Here is a 19,262-nt window from a genome sequence, read left to right on the forward strand (position 1 = left end):
TCAGAACCCCCCACATCAAATGGGCTCACTTGTTGCACCACAAATACCTTAATGGAGGGAAACCTATCCAAATCTTTAGAGAAACCAACCCTCTCAAAGGATCCTACCTATGGAATTTTATGTTAGACTACAGGAGGATTATCTCATACAGACTTACTTGGAACTTGGGGTCCAGGGATAAAGCTCTTTTCTATTCGGATTCTTGGGGTGGATATAAGGCTATTGATAATATCCATGACTTTGGTGCTACTCGTATCCTTCTTGAATCACATAGAGGGCCTTTGTTAATCAGCTATATCTCCCCTTTAAAGGATGAGGCTCGTTGGCAGTGGATCAAGAAGGAAGATGAGGATATCCTGGTAAGGGATAAACAAAAACTTATGGGAATTCTTAAATCAAGGAACATTGCCTTAGGTCAGATTGAGGACAAGCTCATCTGGGATGGCTCCCTAAGAGGAGAATACAACTCCAAGGATGGGTACTCTCTCATCTCCAAATCATTTTTAAGACCTATGACTTAGCTTCCCTTGAAACTTTGCTGGGATAAATACTGTCTGCCTAAGGTAGGTATCTTCTCCTAGCTTGCGGCTCACAACAAGCTCCTAACTACAGACAAATTTAGAAGAATGGGTTATAAGGGCCCTAGCAGATGTCCTCTTTGCAAGGCAGCCGAGGAAGACACCAATCATATCCTCCTTAACTGCCCCTTTGCTCACAAATGTTGGAATTGGCTCACCAACAAACTTGAATGGTCTACGACCTTCCCCCACACCATCTTTGGAATGCTCAAGGCATGGCCTCTCCTCAGGCACGGCTGTCTCTTTGAAGGTTTATTGATAGCTCTTCCTTCTTCCATTATGTGGGAACTATGGAAGGAGAGAAATAGACATCTCTTTAAGAATGAAAAACAAGAGGTTCCCAAAATCATTCACAGGATAGAGTCAGCTATCACTGAGCTCATGAACAACCGACTGTCATCAGGCACATTGAAGAATGCCTCTATCACTTATTGGGATGAAAAGATTATTAAACGTTGGGAAGGATTATCCTTTCCTCCCTTTGTAGGAGATGGTCCTATTGCTAGTCTTCGACCAAGGGATGTATGCAGATGGCAGCCCCCAGGTGATGGTTGGGTGAAGCTTAACTTTGATGGGGCATCCTGTGGAAACCCAGGGCAAGCAAGGATAGGATGTGTTGTTCATAATTGGGAAGGCAAGGAACTAGCAACCTTTTCCTCTCTGGTTGGCATCAACACCAATAATTGGGCGGAACTTATGGCCCTAGTGGAGGGTCTGCATTTATGTAGGAAACTAGGAGTTAAGAACTTGGAAATTGAAAGAGATTCGGCTATAATTGTCAATGCTCTAAGGAAAGGCAGTATGCCTAATTGGAGACTAAATACTTTGCTGTCAAAAGCTCTTGACTTATGCAGAGATTTTGATAGGTTCATAGTCAATCATATTTATAGGGAGGGCAATAAAAGAGCGGATGAGTTGGCCAACTTGGGAGCTGATGGCATCAATCTCCTGTTTGTGCCACCTTAAGGAAACCCCCCTTTTGTTTCTGTGTCCTAAGTGGCTGTTAGCATGTTCCTCCTTTCATCCCCTTATGTTTCTCTTGCCCAGACTCTGTTTTAACCCCCTTATTTATTCCTCTTCCTACCCCCTATATTTTCATATAGATACTCAGACAAACATTCAGTTTAAATATTTTCTTCTCAACATATAACTGTTAACTAACACTTTTGTTTCAAATATCACTTCGATCACGTATTTCCTCCATTCATCGATATACTATTTTCGGTCACTTGGGATGTCTTCTCACCACTTCCTATCTGATATCCATCGGGTTTTTATGTTAATGAAACCTTTCGATGAGTCCCTCTTAGGTTCATCGGTGTTCCCTTTCCTTCGATACCCTTTTTATATCGATGAAACTCTCTTATGTTTCATCGACCTTTTATCTTTAGATGAAACTGTCTCTGTCGGCCAATAACTTTAGTATCTCTTCGACACCCTTCTTCTCTCAAATAGTCTTATCGATGAAACCTTCCCCAATTTCTTCGATCTCATCATTTTAGTAGAACTATCTTCTTCAGTGAATTCATTACATGTCCTATCGATACTATTGTTTCTTCGGTAGCCTTGCTTCATCGACGGAACCTCCTTTGGTTTCTTCAATATACCCTCTATCAATGAAAAATAATGCTTTCGATAAGTCCCTTTTGAAGTTCATCGAGGCCCAAGTCTATTCGATAAATCATCTTATCGATGAAACATCGATAGGTTTATTCGATACCCTTTTTATATCGTTGAGACATCGTTGGGTCTCATGTTGAAGAAACCTTAGGCTTCGGTAACCTCCTTTATCCTTCCATTGAAAGACTTTTTCTGTCGATATCAATACACTCCTTCGATGAATGGCTATTGTTTCATCGAGGCCATATTTCTTTTGATGATTTGCTTCCACTATCATCTTTCATTGATGAGCTCATTAGTAATCTTCCTTGATAAAGTTGCATTGGTAACATGCCTTTTAGCCTCATAGAAACTCATATTCTCATCGATATCTTTTATCAATGTAGCTTCCTTCTGTTTGATCATGATCATTCTTTCGATAAGAGCGCTTCTTTCAGTAAGTTTCCTTCATGTTGCGCTGATGGTATTATTTCCTCGAAAGCCTTTTCCCGTCGATGAAAATCGTCTCTACTTTCTTCAATATCCTCTTTCGGTGGAATCAATGCTTTCGATGAGTCCCTTTTAGGTTCATCGGTGTTCCCTTTCCTTCGATACCCTTTTTATATCAATGAAACTCTCTTATGTTTCATCGATCGTTTATCTTTCAATGAAACTGTCTTTGTCGGCCAATAACTTTAGTATCTCTTTGACACCCTTCTTTTCTCGAACAGTCTTATCGATGAAACCTTCCCCAGCTTCTTCGATCTCATCATTTTGGTAGAACTATCTTCTTTGGTGATTTCATTACATGCCCTCCCGATATCATAGTTTCTTTGGTAGCCTTGCTTCATCGACGGAACCTCCTTTGGTTTCTTCGATATACCCTCTATCAATGAAAAATAACGCTTTCGATAAGTCCCTTTTTAAGTTCATCGAGGCCCAAGTCTATTCGATAAATCATCTTATTGATGAAACATCGATAGGTTTCTTCGATACCCTTTTTATATCTATGAGACATTGTTTGGTCTCATGTCGAAGAAACCTTGGGCTTTGGTAACTTCCTTTATCCTTCCACCGAAACACTTTTTCTATCGATATCACTACACTCCTTCAATGAATGGGTCTATTGTTTCATCGAGGCCATCTTTCTTTTGATGATTTGCTTCCGCTATCATCTTTCATCGATGACCTCATTAGTAATCTTCCTCGATAAAGTTGCATCGGTACAACCACACACATCGGTAACATGCCTTTTAGCCTCCTTGAAACTCATATTCTTATCGATATCTTTTATCGATGTAGCTTCTTCTGTTTGATCGTGATCATTCTTTCGATAAGAATGCTTCTTTCGGTGAGTTTCCTTCATGTTGCGCCGATGGTATTATTTCCTCGGAAGCCTTTTCCCATAGATGAAAATCATCCTTGCTTTCTTTGATATTCTCTTTCGGTGGAATCAATGTTTTCGATGAGTCCCTCTTAAGTTCATCGATGTTCCCTTTCCTTCGATACCCTTTTTATATCGATGAATCTCTCTTATGTTTTATCGACCTTTTATCTCTCGATGAAATTGTCTCTATCGGCCAACAACTTTAGTATCTCTTCAACACCCTTCTTTTTCCGAATAGTCCTATCGATGAAACCTTCCCCAGTTTCTTTGATCCCATCATTTCAGTAGAACTATCTTCTTCGGTGAATTCATTACTTGTCCTACCGATACTGAAGTTTCTTCGGTAGCCTTGCTTCATCGACGGAACCTCCTTTGGTTTCTTCGATATACCTTCTATCGATGAAAAATAATGCTTTCAATAAGTCCCTTTTGAAGTTAATCAAGGCCCAAGTCTATTTGATAAATAGTCTTATCGATGAAACATCGATAGGTTTCTTGATTCAACAGGTGTACCATTTCAGTAAAACTAGACATTTCGATGAGAGGTTAGTGTGTACATCTGATGGCTTTGGTTTGGGCGATAACTTTTAGGATTCTAATGTCGGAGGAATTTTCAAGGGTTCTTTCAACATTCTTAAGGGCATGCTTGATTTACTTAAAGCTTTCCCATGACACTAAATTAGGGCCTTGAAGGCTCTCAAACCATTTTCTTTAGGATGGTAGCTCCCAACGATCTCTCTACAAAAATATTTATGGAATTTGCCTCATTAATATTTATTAAGTTTATGCTCTTCGATGGGTAATCTCTCTCGCATTATGTTTCTGGAGATTTTTTGAGACTAATATTTTGTGTTGTGTATCCTAGCAGGGTGACCATCCAGGCAGGTATGATATATTGTATAAGTTGACCTGTTCGGTTTTTCCTTTTACTAACATTCTGGTGAAAGATTTTCTCAAGATTTTGTGCAGCATAAGGAGAAGAGCATGCTTAACCCTGTGTTTCAGGAATAGCAAGTACTATCATCCACAAATGGCAACATCACCCCAAGAGATGGGCAATCTGTTGCTCAACTTTACACAGAGGATTTCTACATACAATCTTCATTATTTTGGACAAGTTCCCTTAGTGATCTTGTACCTCCATTTTGTATTGCATTCTTAATTTTTCTGATCCTTTAGGGATCTGGGCTAGATCAGAGGTTTTCTTCCCTCCATTCTTTCCTACTGGTGCCCACACCGAATGGAGGTGTAAATGTAAATCTATCTTTTTTTTAAATTAATAAAATTCTCTGGCCTCGGCCTTTTATCGATAAAAAAAAAATTATGGTTTCAACTCAAATAGAAAGCATTGCTAAAAAAAATGAATACACATTTGTCTAAGAAAATAGTAATGAGCTCAACATATTATTAAATTCCATTATCAAGAATATGGCACATGTATAAAAATAGATTTTGGATAACACGAAGATAAAAACTACAAGGAAACGTTTACACAAAGCACCTATAGACTTTGCTACATGATGTTACTAAAAAGGAGCTTACTAATTAGAGTGTGCATCTCAAAGTTTGTTTCTAAATTGACACACTCATTTTCATTGATCTATGAAATAGTTAAGAGAACCTCCTTGACTCAAAATTATATTCAATATCATAACAATTTCATCATATTAATTCTAATATAGTTTGAGTTGCTCTCCGGCCTTAGCTTCTTTTCTACTAGCTTCCAGGGACATTGGGCCTTCTTTCATCTTTTGGTAGATTTGGTTCACTAGAGGAATTATTGTAATTCAAAACATGAAAGGGTATCAAATTGGAGAAGATAAAATATAATAAGTATCGACCAAGGATGTGGAGGTGTGTGGGCATCGGCCAAGATTGGCCAAGAGATATAGAGGTATTGTGTAGAGAGGATTGATTGGAGATTGTTAATTGCATATTTGAATAAATATTTTGTTGTAATCTTTATGTCAATTCAATTTGTGTGCAAAGAATCTATACATTTGTGCAAAGAATCATGGTTTTAGAGTGTAACATGTCTACCCAATTAAGACTGAGGAGAGGTCGATCTGCAGCAACAAGAGATCAATCTGTAGTAGCAAGAGATCGATCTGCAGTAGCAAGAGATTGATCTGCAGGAGCAAGAGATCAATCTGCATAACTTTTGTGCTTTGGATCGATCTAGAATAGAACGTCAGGGATCGATATGTAGATTTTCTATGCTTCAGATCGATCTCTACCTTTTGCAGCCAGTTCTCGATGAACAACAGGGTGGGGACTTAGGAGCAATGTAACCCCCCAACGGCTATCTCCTAACTATAGTCCCCAGAACAATTCAATACAACAATTAGAGTATAAAATTCTATCAAGCCAAATAAAAGAGTCATTAAAATAGGCTCATAAAATTGATCATGTGTTTCTCTATATGATTGTCATTGAAATGTGGTGTTATATTGCAAAGTCAATATGTCAAACAATGGTATTCTTGGGATGGACACACTAACTAAATTTGTTTGGCTAGATGTACTAAAATATATGAGACCTTGTTCCTTCTGGATAGTGAGAGTAAAACTAGAGGTGACTTATCACCCTTGGTAAGTAGAGACTGAAGATAATAATTAGGATTTGAATCAAGGACCATTTTAATTACTTGCATCCCTTTAGTATATTATAAAAATTCATATATGTCTTCCAATATAGCAACTTGATGAAGATCTTTTGTTAGCACCTTTGAAGATGAAAATAAAATATTTTGAGATTCCTCTAGAGATAGTAAATGAGAAGGCATTCCACACTTAAATTCCTCTTGACTTACCTCCAAGTTTTTCTTATGTTTTAATTGTATGGTTGTCAAGTATAAATTTCAAGTTTGCAAGTTTGAAGTGTGTTTCAAAGTGTTGTTTCAAGTCTAGTTTGTCCAAAAGTTTCCTATTTTATAGGTGTGAAGTCATGATTGTGTGCCTGATTTGGAAGTTTTCTAAAAAAGAATGATATTGAACAAAAGCACAACTAGATTGTAAAAAAGTGTAGAAAAATAGTGCAAAAGCATCATTCAAGGTTACAAATGCGTAAAATAATTGGACAAAGGAGCAATTCTAGGTTACATATGTGATCCTTCCCTTGAGACATTGAGCTTAAAATGTAATTAAAAACCCTCTTAGATGTGCCATCAAATGTTAAAATTAAATTATCCATTGGAGAAGGAATTCACTTGACCATATTTTCGATTTTGGACCACTAGTGTCTTAGTCACCAAACTCAAGAGATTCAATCAATTGTTGAGAATATCATCTTACTGGTAGTTATAGACAAGAGTTATTTATGGCCTTGACAAATGGGGGTGCCAAATAAATAATTTTGCAATAAACATTTTCAGTTTTCCATTAGGTTTGTCCTTTTTTTGAATGCTCATTTCAACTTCCAAGGACATTAGTTAGTACTAGGTGTGATGATTCTTTGGTTCCACCAAGACCCCTAATATACTACTTTTAGTAAGTTTTCCTTTTTTTGAAAGCTATATAGTGGCTAAATTTGAATCATGTAACAAGAATAGAAGGCATTCATCTCTACTACAAAGTTTACCCATTTTGTAAACACACTTGATTAAAATAAAGATCATTTTGTTAAGCTATATTATAATTATCAATTTTGTGTTTTATTTTGTTCAGCTATATTGATATTGAAGAACTAGCTACTAACTCCTGGAATTCCTTCAAGTTGTTGATCTAGGTGGCTTGAGGAAAACAAAGATCAAGGATGATGAACTGATTTGTGTTGATGCTTTGAAGTAACCAAAATAAGCAGTGAGCCCCTTTGGAAAGGTCATTTGGCAATTGGACTCCTTTCAAAGCCTAGGTAAGTTGTGGCATCCCTAAGTTTGACAGGAAAATTGATGTAGATGTTGTTGATGATTATATTTCTAAATTGGAGATGTATTTCTTTGTAATTTCTTAGATTAGAGAAAATTAATAGAGCCCTACTTAAATTAGAATTCCAGTTCAACAATGTTGGATTACTAGCTTGCTAGCCAAGGAGGAGTTGAAGGAACTCCACTTTATTTAGTGATGGAGGTGAATTTCAATTTGGGTGAATTATTAGACCTGAAGAAGAATGGAAAGTTGTAATAGATACATGTTCTCAAACACCAACAATAACTACACAATAGAAGCAGATGGAGCATATGCTCTCAAGGTATAAAGGCGTGTTGATTTTGTTGATGGGTGTACCTTTGCATTGTTAGGTAAAGCTTTCAATTGATAATGTCCTTGACACACCACTACTAAATTGGCCACCATATAAATGACCATTTTTGGACAATGATGATTTCTAACATAGTGTGTAGGAACCATAGACATTAGACAGAGATTAATGCTATTGTTTAGGTCTACATACAATGAAAGGTCTACATATTGGAAGGAGACAATCATCCATACTTATCACAAGCTTCTACACCTCATGTAGACTCAAGGTGAGTTGCAAAATGACCATCAAAGGCACTCCATGTACCTACAATGGTGAGCCATTTCTAACATAGTGTCATCTAAGACTTTTTCTATTTACCATAACAAGATGTTTTATAACATAGTGGGTAAGTACCTAAAATATAAAAAAGAGATATATTATATCATTTAGGTTTGCATGCAATGAAAGGATTACATTTTGGGTAAGGAGATAGTCATTTATACTTATTACAAGCCTATGTAGTTCATGAAGACTTGAGGTGAGTTTTAAAATTATCATCATCAAAGGTGCTCCATGTACCTACAACATTTTTTTTCAATTGAACATTTCACACAAGAACGAGAGTATTGATAAGGTTGTTAACTGCTTGACTTATCTTTCATCTGCAGCTTTGATAACAACACTTGGTTCTTGCAAGCATGAAATCTTAGAATGACCTTAACATTAGAGATCTTGAATTCTTTGACATACACCAAAAATTCACAGTTAGGTGGTAGGTTCTTGATTTTCACATAGAAAATGAGCTCCCATGCTACATCAGATACATTTGTATTCCCACTAAGGAACCACCAAAGATGATTTGGGACTTTCACTATGGTTGGGTGAAAAGATAGTGCTACTGCTAATTTTACAAAATTATTCCTATTGTCTGCAATAGGGTCATGGAAGTGTAGTTTCAAGTGACATGCAAAACAAGAAATTGTAGATAAAGAGCAAAACAAATAACTAGGGCTAACCTCCTCCTCTTAGTTGTCTTGTTATAATTGTTTTTTGTTTTGAGATATTGTCTTGTTTGGACTTTTGGATGTGACTCTTTCCACTTACCTTTCTTTTTGTGAATATGCATAACACTATTTTGCAAATGATAATATAGATCCTCATCCATTAAAAAATAATTATAATGGTAAAATTAATAGACCTTGTGTAGGGCCCTCGAAGCCTAGAGTAAGTAGTTTGAAGCATAGATACATTGATTTGGCCTTGTGGCCATCAATGAGAGTTGACCCAATAGGAGATGTCTTGAGACTGATAATTTTGGAAGTGTGGCATTGTTGAGAGCCAACACTTAGGTGTGAACCCTGTCTTCACAAATTATGATCAGTTGGCATGATACTTGACCCTATCCTCATGGTGTTAGCTCAATTCATATTAGTTTTGCCAAGCCTAGAAGACAAGTAATGTATCCAAGGGTGTCTAAAAGAATGGAGTGTATGATCATTGACTTTGTATGTTGAAACCATTATACATGCCCCTCCATTGAGGGTATTGAGGAAGATTGGGAATAGTGTATTTTGGTGAAAAAACATGATGTGAGAAGTTTGATGCAGAGGAAAGGGTAGAACTTAGTATTTCATATTAGGACAACAACCACATTGATTAGGCAAGTCAAATAAGGTCTCCCCAATGTTTAGGATACACAAGGGCAACATTAGTCATGTAAGTATGCATGAGCATGGGAATGGATAGTTACATTCCTTTTAGACTAACTTGGGTCTATGACTCTCAATGGTGTTCATCCAGAAAGTATATGTAATACCATTCACTTGCACCAAAGGTTTGACTAAGAATTTTGTCTTACTTGTCACTGATTTGGACAATATTGAGAGGATCCTATAAGGATGACTATCACCATACTCCCAATTACTTCACAACATTGATAATGAATTCACTTTAGACACTCATGGATTACCCCAATTAGACATTAGTCAACTTAAGATATGATACAAGGATTGCATACCACAAAGCCATTAGATATGTTTTGAGATGAAAAAGAAGAGTTAATTGGTTTTGGTTCAATTTTCATTATTTCTATGTTCAAGTAATTTAATTTGGTATATTATACTAAAACATGATTTCATTACTAACTTTTCAACTTCTATATAACTAGTTCTATAGCCCTTTTTTTCCCTGTGAAGAAAGACCATGTAAGACAATATTAGCGAACAACAAAATAAGGAGACAAATTCTATATTGTGGTCTAACTTGAAAAGAAAAGGTGATGTAAAATGTTATTATCCCTGCAAAAATTTTAAGGGGTTAAAGACTAGAAGACTTCTAATCAAAACAACTAAGAAACATTGTAGGTTGCATGGTCACATTGAAGGGGGACATGATTATCATCCACTGGTAAGTTTTTCATTATATTGTTTTAACAATTTATATACATAAGAAATCACTTGATGATCAGATCATGATCATGATTTATTTATATTTATCAATTTTATATTGGTCGAGCACCCCGAAGCACATGATATGGATCAACACAACTTGAAGAATATGGTTTTCGAAGTGGAGGAACATGGAGGTGTGAATATCGAAGTTGAAGATAATGATCCCATGGAAGATGATGATCATGAGCCACAAAACACAATTGAAGATGATGGTATAAATACATTGATCCATGACACATTTAGTACTGGCGCAGCTGATCATGATGATGAAGATGACCTTGATATTGTTCATGATGTCCCTCTACTTGAGAAGGCATATGAGGCCCTTGACAAAGGCTCCCAGACAACTCTTCTCTCCACTGTATTGTTGTTGGTGAACTTTAAGGTTATGAATGGTTTATCCAACATAACAATCTCACGTATGTTAAGTTATGTCATATATGTCATTATAATTAAAAAATGGTGAATCATGTACCATTAATATTCTTTATATTAACAAATTATATTTCTTTGCTGTAGATTGATAGGTGAGTTTTTGTTACCACCATCAAATATTCTACCTCTCTCATACCAAGAATTATCTGCCATTATGAAAGATATTGGAATGTAGTATCAAGCAATAGATGCTTGTCCCAATGATCATATTATATATCACAAACAACATGAATTTTGAACTGAATGCCCTTAATGTCATATCAGTAGATATCGAACAAATCAAATAACAAAAAGGGTTCCTTGTAAGGTTCTTCATTATATTCCCATTCTTCTACGTATGCAACGATTATTCAAGTGCACTAGCTTGGCACAATTTATGGATTACCATGCATGCAATAGAAGTCGAGATGACATTATTCGAATGTCTACGGATGGTTCATCAGTATGGACATAGAGGAAAAGTGGCCACACTTTAAAGAAGAACCTCATAATCTCAGGCTTTCGTTGGCAGCGGACGGTATCAATCCATTTGGAGAGCTGAGATGTGTTTACTTAGTGTGGCCTATTTTTTTTATCAACAATAACTTTCCTCCATAGATGTCAATAAAGAGGGAGCACATAATGTTGGAAATGATTGTTCCAAGGATTTTATCATCTAGTAGTCGTCTACATTTAATTATAAATATTGCAGTAAAATGGTTATAATAATTATGTAATGTTTTTGTTCATTCGATTAGGTAAGTACCAAGTTAAAGATATGAATGTATATATTGAGCCTCTTATCAGTGAGTTGTTGGAGTTATGGAATGGTGTCACTATGTATGATGTCTCTAGACCAATAGGACAAAGACAATTTCAATTACATGCGATGCTTGTATGGACAATACATGATGCTCAGGGCTAAAACATTTTTGTGGTATGTTATAGTGTTCAAGTTGTGCATGATAATTGTAGACGTATAAAAATGACCATATTCCTAAATGAATATTTAATGTTCATTTTATTCTCATTCCTCTATTTAGTTAAATCTAATTTAATTAAATCACCCACATTCTTCTATTTAATTAAATAAATTATTCAATTTATTTATTTAAATTCACTTAAGCCCTTTATATCATTTAATTGAATAAATCATTTTATTTAATTAAATCCCTTCTCTCTACTTTTTAATTAAATTTACATTTAATTAAATAGTTCACCCCAATTAAATAAATCTAATTTATTTAAAATTCCCAACTTGCAACCAAATTGAAATTAAGCAATTTATTTTAAATCATATTATTCTTCACCCACTTGCATTTTCCTACATCTCCCACTTGCCTCCTAACCCTCTTCCTAAATTCTTCTAGAACCTATCTAATCCTAATCAATTAAGCTTAACCCATCAATTATACCCTTTCCCTAAATTTGAGGAGGTCACTTCTCAAATTTGGAGTAAAGTTTTCAAAAGGCATTAAAGCCTTTATGCCTTCAACAAGCTAACTTGTTGAAAACCCCCAAATTTGGAAGGACTCTTACAAGTTTGTCCCCAAAGTCTTCAAACCACTAATGGTTAACTAACCCTTAGTGGCATGGTTAGAGACTTTTTGCCTAACTCAACCCTCATCTAACCTAGGGGTCTCATCAAGCATTCATTGCTTTGACCATGGTTATCCCTTTAACCTTTGCACAAGAGTTTATCCTTTGGGTAAAAGCTTTATCCAATGGATAACCTTAACCTAATCTTAACCTTTACCCCCTAAGGTAACCTTCATGTCTTCTCAAGCATTTAATGTTTCTTGCCTCTCCTCTCAAGCAGTCTTATGTTGACGATTGTCACCATTTCATTGGTGAGAATTGAAAACATGGATTGATAGCTTTCAATCCTGACCCTTGATTAGATCCTTCAATCCTCACCATCCATTGCCCTATTTTTCCTATAAATAGAGCCCTCATTCCTCCATTTTAAGAATCCAAGTCTTTAGTATCATACTTATACTTAATTTTAAAGCATTTAAGCCTCTCTTTGCAATAGAAATTAATCTAATAAGTATTTTAGAGTATTTCTATTATCATTAGCTTAAATCATATAACTAGTATATCATGTTAGGATAGTATTTTTACTAACCTTGTCATCTTATCATCTAGTTTAGTTCATTTACTAGAATCATGCATAAATAGGATGCATTCATACTAAATTTGATCAAAAGCATCCCTCGTTCTTGCATTCGTCATCCCTAAGTCACTTTGCTCAGTGATCTGAGAGCAAAGGCATTGGCTTGAGGGACCTTGTGAGATAGAGAACCATGAAACACCCCTTGGGAAGTTGAGCCATTCCTCATGGCTCCATAACTTGCACCAAGAGTCATGTGGGTGTGTGGGCAAGTCCTTGAAATATTTTCACATTTTGTATTTCATCAAACCGCTTTTCCCGCATACATTTCTGGTGCCCATCGTGGGAAATAACCCCATTAATCAAATCGGTTTTTGAATCTGACCACTTTTGCAGGTATGCGGGAAACAAGAATTGGCGCATGGGGAACGTTTCTTAGCACATCTGGTTAACATTCCAATGCATCTGGTATACTGTTCGACACGTGGGACTCATATCCTAGTGCGTGGAGACCCTCACTTAGCGCATAGCATTCTGAAATCCTAGTGGACTCATATCCTAGTGCGTGGGACTCATATCCTAGTCCAAACCTCTCAATGATATCCCTGACTGCCTATGTCAATCATGGTATCAGCGACCACGGTCTCAGAAATTGCTCTCGTGACTGCACAACCCCAAGCCACTCCTGTCACAAAAAAAAATGTCCAATATACGTTTCCTCATCAAAACAATTCATCTCAAAATCAAATTGATATCAATTTGAAACATTGAAAATCTAATCAAGTTCCAATCCATATCAAATCCATATCCATATCAGATCATATCAACTTGTAACACAACTCAAGTTCCACAAACATATCAACTTGTAACACAACTCAAGTTCCACAACCATCTCAACTTGTAAAACAACTCAAGTTCCACATTCATATCCACTTGTAAAACAACTCAAGTTCCACAAACATATCAACTTGTAACACAACTCAAGTTCCATAGCCATATCAACTTGTAAAACAACTCAAGTCCCACATTTATATCAACTTGAAACAATGCAAATCAAATCAATTTATCTCCAAAATCCATATCAAAAACACCATATCGGAACTCATATTGGACAAATTATCAAAACAACGACAACAGAGATGCAGCCTACCTATCACACCCATCCCGACAAAATTGGCAAACACCTACATATATTTCTTCATCTCATAATCCTCACCAAAATCCTACTTTCCCCAAATTTTTCTGCCCACACGCTGAAAACTTTTATTCACGCGCTACACTGCTCTACGTACGCTATCCAACAATCTTCATGCGCTACCAAATGCATCCTAAGCGCTAAAAGGAACCTATGCACTACCTTGATCTATCAATGCACCACCCAAAACACCCTAAGCGCTAAAACCCCCCATGCGCTATCCTAATCTAGCTCTGCACTGCAAACCTATCCCTATGCGCTAGGTCACACCTATGTGCTAGCCTAACCTACCCATGCGACCCTCGGCTAACCCTAAGCGCTAGGTCTAAGCGATGCGCTACCCGTTTCCCCCTGCGTGCTATCCTATGAACCCCCTGTGCTAAAATATGTTTATGCACTATCCTAACCTACCCAGACGTTACCCTAGTTCCTAAGGCACTACGCGCTATGTTTTGTTTCGTATGCACTACGCAATCAACCAAACACGCTAAACCATTAATTCCCGCAACAAAAAATGAAAAACTTTACTAAAAATGACAAAACAAAAATTAAAAAAAGGGGCAAAAATGATGACTTATCGGTGGTTCATACGTGGTGGGCCTCTGATACATCTGAACGCGCTCGAATCGATGAGAAGCAAAGGGAACCGACATCTTGACTTTCTCTCCAAGTGTCACTTTCTCCAAAGTCAACAAGCACAAATGAGACAAAATAAATCATTTTTTACCTTTTTATAAGGTAAATGCAAATTAGGGTTACGTGGTAGAACATGAAAATTGCTCGTGGTCTTACTTCTCACCCTAGAAAACATCATAATCAAGAGATGAATCAAATTAATGCATTCAACATAGACAAAAATTCAAAATGCAATCAAATTTATCAACTCAAATCAAATTTTTAAATTTTTGATTCATCTCCCGAGGGGCCATTATCAACATCATTTATCAAATCTTGGGCACGACATGAACATCTCGATACAACATCACACTGATCATAATCAAATTTTGACGACGCGTCATTTTTCTTTGAATCAACATGTGCACACACGTCACTTCAAAGAGGGGTAAAATGTAGATGTATAAAAATGACCATATTCCTAAATGAATATTTAATGTTCATTTTATTCTCATTCCTCTATTTAGTTAAATCTAATTTAATTAAATCACCCACATTCTTCTATTTAATTAAATAAATTATTCAATTTGTTTGTTTAAATTCACTTAAGCCCTTTATATCATTTAATTGAATAAATCATTTTATTTAATTAAATCCCTTCTCTCTACTTTTTAATTAAATTTACATTTAATTAAATAGTTCACCCCAATTAAATAAATCTAATTTATTTAAAATCCCCAACTTGCAACCAAATTGAAATTAAGCAATTTATTTTAAATCCTATTATTCCTCACCCACTTGCATTTTCCTACATCTCCCACTTGCCTCCTAACCCTCTTCCTAAATTCTTCTAGAACCTATCTAATCCTAATCAATTGAGCTTAACCCATCAATTAACCCCTTTCCCTAAATTTGAGGAGGTCACTTCTCAAATTTGGAGTAAAGTCTTCAAAAGGCATTAAAACCTTTATGCCTTCAACAAGCTAACTTGTTGAAAACCCCCAAATTTGGAAGGACTCTTACAAGTTTGTCCCCAAAGTCTTCAAACCATTAATGGTTAACTAACCCTTAGTGGCATGGTTAGAGACTTTTTGCCTAACTCAACCCTCATCTAACCTAGGGGTCTCATCAAGCATTCATTGCTTTGACCATGGTCATCCCTTTAACCTTTGCACAAGAGTTTATCCTTTGGGTAAAAGCTTTATCCAATGGATAACCTTAACCTAACCTTAACCTTTACCCCCTAAGGTAACCTTCATGTCTTCTCAAGCATTTAATGCTTCTTGCCTCTCCTCTCAAGAAGTCTTATGTTGACAATTGTCACCATTTCATTAGTGAGAATTGAAAACATGGATTGATAGCTTTCAATCCTGACCCTTGATTAGACCCTTCAATCCTGACCATCCATTGCCCTATTTTTCCCATAAGTAGAGCCCTCATTCCTCCATTTTAAGAATCCAAGTCTTTAACATCATACTTATACTTAATTTTAAAGCATTTAAGCCACTCTTTGCAATAGAAATTAATCTAATAAGCATTTTAGAGTATTTCTATTATCATTAGCTTAAATCATATAACTAGTATATCATGTTAGGATAGTATTTTTACTAACCTTGTCATCTTATCATCTAGTTTAGTTCATTTACTAGAATCATGCATAAATAGGATGCATTCATACCAAATTCGATCAAAAGCATCCCTCGTTCTTGCATTCCTCATCCCTAAGTCACTTTGCTTAGTGATCTGAGAGCAAAGGCATTGGCTTGGGGGACCTTGTGAGATAGAGAACCATGGAACACTCCTTGGGAAGTTGAGCCATTCCTCATGGCTCCATAACTTGCACCAAGACTCTTGTGGGTGTGTGGGCAAGTCCTTGAAATATTTTCACATTTTGGATTTCATCGAACCACTTTTCCCACATACATTAATTATAATTAAAAAAATTTAACATATTTAATCCAATTATACATTATCTTGTAGGTCTTCAAACAAAGGGAAAATTTGCATGTCCAGTTTGTGGTCCAAAGATCAAATCTTGTCATTCAAAAAGTTTAGGAAAGCAGGTGTTTGATGAGTATAGACACTTTCTCCACAAAAATCATAAGTATCGAAATACTAAAAAATATATTTTTAATGGGAAAGAAGAGAAAACATCAAAGCCACGAAGAATGACACCTCACTTGTGGAAGTTGGAATATAATAGAATTAATCATCAAGGTAATGCCATTCCATCTAATGGATTATGTCATAAAACTTCTTTTCTATTGTGTTTTGTTTACTGATGATGTGATTGATGATCGTGAAGGTCATCAAGGCATTAATAACCACCTTCCAAACAGACTAAAAAGTTATCCCCAACAATTTAGTAGGTTGCCCTACTATGAGCAGTTACAAATTGTGCATTTGTTTGATACTATGCATATTGGAAAGAATATAACAGAGACATTATGGAAAATATTGGATGGAAGGTGTGACAAAGAAAAAATTGTCAGAATTTGTAGTGACATTCAGGAATCCAATCATGCAATAAAAAATGTCATTAAATCAAATAACCATGGAGACTAGATTAATATAATTGACCTTCCTTGGTTATTAATGGACCAGCAAAGCAATGCTATAAAAGAAGTCATACGAAAAATTCGATTTCCCACAGGATTTGTTGCGAATATAAACAATCTCATATCAAAGAAAAATGAATTTGGGCCAAGGATGAAAACGCATGATTGGCATACCTTCATTAAGGTAACTCATGTTCTTGTGTTTTTACTATATACTTGTATATTGCGCATGTACTTTTCATTGTATTATGTTAGAAAAAAATGAAAAGATAATTTTATAATTGTTGCAGTACGTTCTACCTCTATCTCTCCTAGACGACTTCGACAATAATGTCAAGCAAGTCATATATAATCTTGGAAAATACATGAGGTAAGTAGTGATATTTGTTTAGTTTGTTGTATAGATATTATATTTGTGATTTGTTTTACTTGTTATGTAATATATTTTTTTTTGTCTTGAATATCTTGTAGGTGGTTGTCATGTAAAGAAATCCATAAAGAAGATATAAATTATTGGAAGAGAAAAATTCCTCATCTAATGTGTGAAATGCAAAAGTTTCTACCTTCAACTTTTTTCAATGCACAAGAACACTACCTCATACACCAAGTTGAGGAGATTGAATTGTGTGGACCTGTACACGCTAGGTCAATGTGGATGGTTGAAAGGCACTTGAAATTTTTGAAGGCTTTGGTTTGACAAAGAGCACATCCCGAGGGTTCTATGGTGGAGGGATATATGTTATACCAAACTATGGTGTACATTTCTGAATATCTTCCTAAGTTTGCAGCAATGATCCATGTGGATCGCATTTGGGATCCCAACCCCATTAGAGTTCATGTTTTAATTCATGTTCCACCTCTAGCAGGTCCTAATAGTAAAACTATGCCACTCCGAGGAGATGGAGATAGGGAGAGTGACTATTTATGTGACATTTTTTAAACTTTGTGTTTATTTATGGAATTTGGATTGTTTATTAGCTATGTGATGGATGTTGATTTAAAATACATATGTGATGGATTACATGTTTATGATGATACATGTGACATTTTTTGAACTTTGTGTTTATTTATAGAATGTGGGTCACCTATGTGATGGATGGTGATTTATGATATATATGTGATGGATTACATGTTTATGATGACACATGTGTGATGCTAATTATGATGCTCAATTACATATATGATGATACATATGTGATGCTTATGATGCTTATGGTACATATATATTTATTGTATATCAACTTACAAATGTAATGCTTATGATGCTCAATTAATGGTGCTAATTTCATGTATATGTTTTGTGTGATGATGTCACCCTTGGTGGGAACAAGTCTTTGACTACAGACATCATCAACCCTTTAGTTGAGGATCCTGCATAGTCTACATAAAGTAAAGGTAAGGAATTAAAAAATTTACAATGATTATGATGACAACATCTTTTTTTATGTAATACAAAGTTCATGTTGTTCATGTTGTGTACTATGTAATTTTTAGCTAACATAAGATAATTGAATTACATGTGCAGGAACTTGAACCCCTTTAACGAGGATCTAGCACAGTCTCATGGATCGACAGGTATAAGTCAATACACCCTATAGAAACAATTTATTTTTAAAAAATTACTTGGAAAACAAACTTCCTCAGTTTTTCAAACCTCGACATTAGCAGCAAATCTAATATAGTTATCAACACTTGAGGCCCCAGTTGGACTTATTCAAATTTTAATCTCAACATCAACTTTAGGGCCGACTTCTTCATCAAAATTACCCTCATTTGCAAAATATATCTCTCATTACCAAGTAACTCTCTCATTTGATGGAGTGCAGGTACCACCAAATAGATATTTGTCAGATGTGGCTTCCTTGAGTGAGGGAAATGCAGGAATAGAAAATGAAAGTGAGAGATGTAGTAGGTCTACAATAGGGAGATGTACTAGAGGTCAAAAGATTAGAAGAAAATTCAATAAACACATGAAATTTTTCCTTGCTCAAGGGGGGTCATGTTCTTATGATAATGAGACCAAATGCGACATTGAGGTGCCCTTGAGGTAAAAACATCTACATAAACAATGGGTACCCAAGGAACTTCCTCCAATAAATACTAATTTTTGTGTTAATGATAGGATATATCGCATAGCACCTTTGTTGTTACATGGTTTGGGCCTATTTTCCATG

This window comes from Cryptomeria japonica, chromosome 4, assembly GCF_030272615.1.
Source record: "Cryptomeria japonica chromosome 4, Sugi_1.0, whole genome shotgun sequence".
NCBI classification, from domain to species: Eukaryota; Viridiplantae; Streptophyta; class Pinopsida; order Cupressales; family Cupressaceae; genus Cryptomeria; species Cryptomeria japonica.